This window comes from Dermacentor variabilis, chromosome 9 (assembly GCF_050947875.1).
Source record: "Dermacentor variabilis isolate Ectoservices chromosome 9, ASM5094787v1, whole genome shotgun sequence".
Classification (NCBI taxonomy): domain Eukaryota; kingdom Metazoa; phylum Arthropoda; class Arachnida; order Ixodida; family Ixodidae; genus Dermacentor; species Dermacentor variabilis.
This window is the reverse complement of record NC_134576.1, coordinates 124,695,978-124,702,026: the sequence shown is the minus strand read 5'-3', so window position 1 is coordinate 124,702,026 and position 6,049 is coordinate 124,695,978. Positions and strand designations below refer to the sequence as shown.

General features: G+C 45.8%; 1 long non-coding RNA gene across 1 annotated transcript; it reads right to left on the bottom strand.

Moving 5' to 3' along the window:
* Positions 1-2,320: 2,320 nt before the first annotated feature.
* On the bottom strand, positions 2,321-4,580 carry LOC142558174 (uncharacterized). Its single transcript, XR_012822966.1, has 3 exons — positions 4,338-4,580; positions 4,033-4,257; positions 2,321-2,403 (listed from the first exon to the last, which is right to left on the bottom strand). It is a non-coding gene; the product is annotated as an uncharacterized LOC142558174 (long non-coding RNA).
* Between the last annotated feature and the right edge of the window lie 1,469 nt (positions 4,581-6,049).

Here is a 6,049-nt window from a genome sequence, read left to right as displayed (position 1 = left end):
GTCGTGGAACTCGGTCTGTCGTTGATTGGCCGGTGGATTGTGACGTGAATCCTGTCCGGCGGAGTATGCGGGTCCCGGGCCGATGAAGCGAGGAGCAAGCTGCCGCTGTTATCCGCAAGGAAGGTGGGGTCGTCCAGGCGTTGACCACGCGGCACATCCACGACACGACGAGGGAACGATGGTAACGTCAGGTGCAGCGCGACGTCAGGGACACGCGCAGCAGCATTCTGGGAACACGGAGGCAGCAAGGCAGCCGGCGAACTGCGTAATGAACAGACAGCGGATCAACATGGTGCGCATGCCACTGTAGCCACGCCTACTCTGTTGTGGGTCACGCTTTAATAGTGGGTGGTAGGCATTTCCAGTAGCTAATGGCCGTAGAAAGGGAAGTAAACATTCCATATGCACAGTTTATTCGAGGCAGTAAAAAAACTTATTGTATGAGGAAGATCTCGTTTTGTTAGTGTTGGTAAGAGCAGATCCATTAAATGTATCTAAAATTATTTTATGGTTTAGTGTGCGGTATATTAGTAAAACCAATTTGAGCTCGAGCATAAAGCGTACTGGTAGTATCTTTAAGTGAAAATTAGTGCTGCATGTGACATGTAACTCGAGCAATTCATTATTCTCAAGGCTTGATCTTGTAAATATTGTAGACGTGTTATGCACGCGGCATATGTGTTTCCCCTAACTGAGATACAGTAACCTAACTCGCAATGCATAAATGTGTAATAAAGTGACGATCGTATGATTGTGCGAAATTCGAGCGCAATAAAGTTAGTGCTCTTATTCCAAAAGCATTTTTAGGTCCTATCAACATGCAAGTTAAACTTAAGGTGTGGGTCAAGTCTGACGCAAAGAAACACAACTTGATGCGCAGGTGAAATAACGAGTTTGTTAGATGAGCAGTGGTGCGGGCTCGATGGCACGTTTATGTGTATAAAAAAGCATAAACTGGGTTTTGGAAACGTTCATCGGAAGTATATTACTTGCGCACCACGCGAATAAATTGTTTAGGTGAAAATTCAGTCGGTTTATTACAATATTTATGCAGTTGCTATAAGTAAATATACTGGTGTCATCAGCATATAGTATGGATGAAGTACTGGTTAAACAGTGAGGAAGATCATTAATGCACACGAGGAAAAGGGTCTAAGAGCGAGCTTAGTGGCACACCCCTAGTGACTAATTTATTACGTGAGAGTGAACCACCAATATGTACAGCTTGCGTTCTGCTAGTGAACTGCCGATGAGCGAAAGAGCTGGGCCCCGAATGCCCAGAGCTTCTAACTTCTAAGAAAGAATGTTATGACAGATGGTGTCAAATGCTTTACTGAAACCAACGAAAACTTAGTCAACAAAATAATAGTTGTCAAAGGCGTGTTTTATTTTGTCAATGAATGATGTTATGGCTATTTCGGTCGAATAACCTTTAGAAACCCGTATTGATCAGGTGAGAGAAGATTAAATTTGTGAAAGTAGTTTGTTAAGTTGTTTACAAGTAGTTTCTCAACAACTTTACTAAAAGAAGCATAACACGCAGAATCGGTTGTAGTTTGAAATTTGTCCTTTGTCACCTTTTTTGAACATAGGAGTTATTTTACTGTTTTTTTTAATTCGTAGGAGTAAACGGCTGTTTGAAATATGCAGTTAATAATGTGCGCGAGTACGTCGCCGATATGAGAAGATAATAATTTGAGTTTGGAGAGTTGCAAATCATCAAGGCCGGCACTAGTAGTTCCTAAATTTGCGACTGAATCGGACACTTCTTTGGGTAACGTAGGGCACAAGTAAAAGGAATTAGGGGTTTGGCCGAGTACTGGCTGTTGTATACTGTTTTGTGAATAACCATGTAGAGGACAGAAAAAAGCATTATTTCATTTGCAATATCAGTGACTTTCATTACTACCCTTGTTCCTGTATTACGCTTGTTCAGTGTCTGGTTTGGTAAAGACAGGTGATGAAAGGACCCGATGGTATCGTAGGCCTTGCGGGTATTACTTTTGTGCTTAACGATCGCTTTCTCAAAGTAGGAGCATTTGGCTTCCTTGAAGAGTCCGCTAAGTCTAGTATAATAAGTTATGTACCGCGACTTTAAAGTTACTATAAAGGGTTGGTATTTTAATTTTTATGAAGGTTATCACATTTATTAGTACTTTGTAAGGAGGATCCTGTTGTCCATGGGTTCCTAGGGGTTCAGAAATAGTGAGTATCCTGTGTTATGTTCGTACACTGTGAGGACATGCTTCTAGATTTGTTATTAAATTGTTGGAAAGCCAGGATTTGCGCAGTCAACGAGTTTGGCTTACCGGCGTTTCCTTGTTGTGATGGCTTCTGCGGCGCGCGCCCAGGTGGATCCTTTTTTGCAGTGCAGGTAGCACCCCGGAGCGACTCAGCAGTTGTCTGTCATAGAAAGAATCGGGTTCCAGTTGATTTCTGCAAATTGATTAATGAACTGAGTGGTGTGAAAGCTAGCTCTTTCTATGTTTCGGTGGTATGGCGGGTTAATAGATTTTAATAGAAGGAATACGGAATAGTGGTTCCTAATGGGAACAGTGACAACGCCGGCATATTGCTCTAAGCATAGGTTTGATAATACATGGTATATTATGGAATGTGATCCGGATGGAGGACATCTTGTGGGTATGATTATTAATGAATCTAGGCCATATCCTGCATAGCACTATCATATCCTGGAGCAATGACTATCAGAGGGGTTAGTAATATGTATGTTTATGTCACGGAGGACAACGCCATTTCTGTTTTCGTTTGCCAGGATATTAAAAATAGCATCTAGTTGGAAACAAAAAACTAGCGAAATAAGATGATCGGAAGCCATATACCAATCTAATTATTGTGTTTCTACTCTTAGCTTAAAGAAAATATTTATCGAATTTAAAAATACAGGTTCCATGTTAGGTCAAGAGAAAGAGAGATCATGGCGACTAGGATATGGCTGGTTACCTTAGACGAGAATTTCTAAACCACCATACCGAACATGCTTTCCAACACATACTTCCATTGTGTATCAGGGAATACCAAACATATTACGATAAGCATTTGTCAGCGGTGCTTCTGGAGGCAAATGATACTTAAAGGGTTATGCAGATTACAAAAGAAATCTATCATGTTATCATAGTTGTTTATTAGAACTGTTAACTATGGCCTATGTATGTTAAGGTGAATAGATAGTTATGGGGGAGCCTGGTGTTATTAATGAAAGTTTTAGTTCTTCTGAAGAATTATGCATTGTCTGGAATATTTATTCGATTTGATATTAAAAGAAGGTTTGGACGGCTACGAGGCGATTAGCGAAATGTCGCGTGCGCTAGATATGACGTTCACGCGGCTCCCTTCTGTCTTTCGCGCTTTAATGCGGCAGTTGTCCGTCCATAAGAGTTTCCACTTGTGCAGTCTTTTTAGTTCGAGGGAATGAGCAAACAGACGTTTGTTGTCTTGGGCTGAGTAGTCGTCAATAAAGACCTTGGTCTCTGCAAATGGGGGGAAGCCTGGAGTGGTAGTGTTTAGTCGTGTTTCCGGGCTTTACTTACGAATTCAACCTTTTTAGAGCGGGAACAAAAGCATGCTATTATACGTTCGTCATTCTTCGCGGGGATGCGGTGAACAGCGTCCATGTTAGATGGCGCCACAGGGCAGCCAATCTCGTCATTAACGTTTTTGCAGAACAGCGACACAGTTCTCGATCAGCGTGCAGGGCACACCCTCGATCTCGACATTGCTTGTGCGAGAATACTGCTCGATGTTAGAAACCCTTCTAGCCAGCATTTCGTTTTCTTTTGTACGCGTCTTGTTCTCTGCACTCAAAGCGTCACAATTTCTATAGGTTCTTCATACAACGGCTTGATCATGCGCAAACTTCCACGCATTTCTGCGGTTACTTGCAGAAGGGCATCAACAACATGAGGAAGTTCTGCATTACGAGGCATCGCTAAAAAACCGCGCCAGTAACCTTGGCAGCAGCAGGCGTGACAAAACAAAAGCGGCAAATGCCGAATAAAAGCGAAGACTAACCTGCGCGGCGAAAAAGTTTGGCTTAGCGGCGTTTCCTTGTTGCCACAGCCAATGGTGCCCAGTGAAGCGCGCGCCCAGGCGGATCCTTTTTTTTTTTGCAGTGCTGGTAACGCCTCGGAGCGACCCAGTTCAGTAGTAGCGCTGTGAGACCTCCGCAGGTGTCCCCGGTAATGTTGATTGGCAGTGCTGGTGGGCGTGAAGTACTCGTGCCAGGATATCTGAATGCTTGTCACCACAACGGTGGAGGAAATCAGCGCTTGCCGATGACCATGCTCCAATCTGCGCAATCAACGAGTTTGGCTTACCGGCGTTTCCTCGTTGTCACGGCTCCTGCGCCCAAGTGAAGCGTGGGGCCTGGCGGAGCCTTTTTTGCAGTGCTGGTAGCGCCTCGGAGCGACCCAGTCCAGTGGTAGCGCTGTGAGACCTCCGCAGGTGTCCCCGGTAATGTTGATTGGCAGTGCTGGTGGGCGCGAAGTCCTCCTGCCAGGATATCCGAATGCTTGTCACCACAACGGTGCAGGAAATCAGCGCTTGCCGATGACCGTGCTCCAACCTGCACAATCAACGAGTTTTGCTTAGCGGCGTTTCATCGTTGCCACGGCTCCTGCGCCCAAGTGAAGCGTGGGGCCTGGCGGAGCCTTCTTTCGCAGTGCTGTTAGCGCCACGGAACGAGCCAGTGAAGTGGTAGCGCTGTGAGACCGCAGTAGGTGTCCCCTGGAGGAGTTTATGGCAGTGATGGCGGGCATCAAGTCCTCCTGCGAGGATATCTGAATGCTTGTCACCACAACGGTGGTGGAAATCTGTGCTTGCCGGTGACCGTCCTCGGATCTGGCAATCAACGAGTCTGGCTTACCTGCGTTTCCTCGATGCCACTGCTCCTGCGGCCAAGTGAAGCGTGCGGCCTGGCGGCGCCTTTCTTGCAGCAGCTGTCGCAGCAGTGCTCTAGGCGTCGCGTGAGGGGAGAGTGCATCGCCGCGATAGCAGCTTTCGGAAGCTTGCATTATGTTCGCGTTCCTTGTCCGCACGACCTCTCGCGGGCGTTTTGACTAAGCCTTGGCAAGGCCCAATGAAAACTCGCCAAGCTTGTCAACGCGCCCGTTTGCCTGCGAGGTGCTCAGTACTCGAAGGACGCTCAGGAGCGTTCACTTGGGCATTGGGCAATCCCAAAATCTTAAGTAGGCCCACCCCCAAGTTTAAAGTTGGCCCGTCCCCAAATTTCAAGTTGGCCTACCCCAAAAATTTCCAAGTTGAACCCCCCCCCCCCCAAAAAAGTTTCAAGTTAGTCCACCCCAAGTTTAAGTTGGCCCACGTTGAAATTTCACATTGGCTCACCCACAAATTTGGTTCCCCACCACCAAATTAGAAGTTGGCCACACCAAAATTTTAGTAGGCCCACCTCCAAGTCTCGGGGGTGCAAGTGGACCCAAATGAAAATTTCAAGTTTACCCACCCTCGAAGTTCAGTTGACCCGTCCCTGCTAAAGGTTGTCTCATGCATTTTCTAGGGAGCCCTATGTATCTCTATTTTTATTTTATTGCTTTAAATTTTTCCTTGTCGCCTTAAAAAACTACCAGTCATTTACACTTTCATAACGAGTAAGTGTTTGAACATTGCAAATCACGACGCGTTTTCGAGCAGATACAAGGCATTACACATTTCACATGATGGGGCTGGGGATCGAGCTCGGGAAAGAAAGCTTACGCTTTAAAATTTATCAATACCGTGAGCATTGATTACTCAGCACGCTCCCATAGCGTGGCGCTACAGAAAACAACGTGGAACAGAGATTTTTTAACGATGTTATTGTTCTGTTGTAGCCGAAACTTCAGTAATAGAGATGCTGGCGCAAATGTTGAAAACGCGGGCGCTTGTTGGAATCGGTTGGCGCAAGACAGGGCTAATTGCAGGTCGTAGTCAGAGGCCTTCTTCCTGCAGTGGATATAAAATAGGCTGATGATGATGATGATTACGACGACGGCAACGACGACGATGATGATGATGATGATTTTGCAGACCC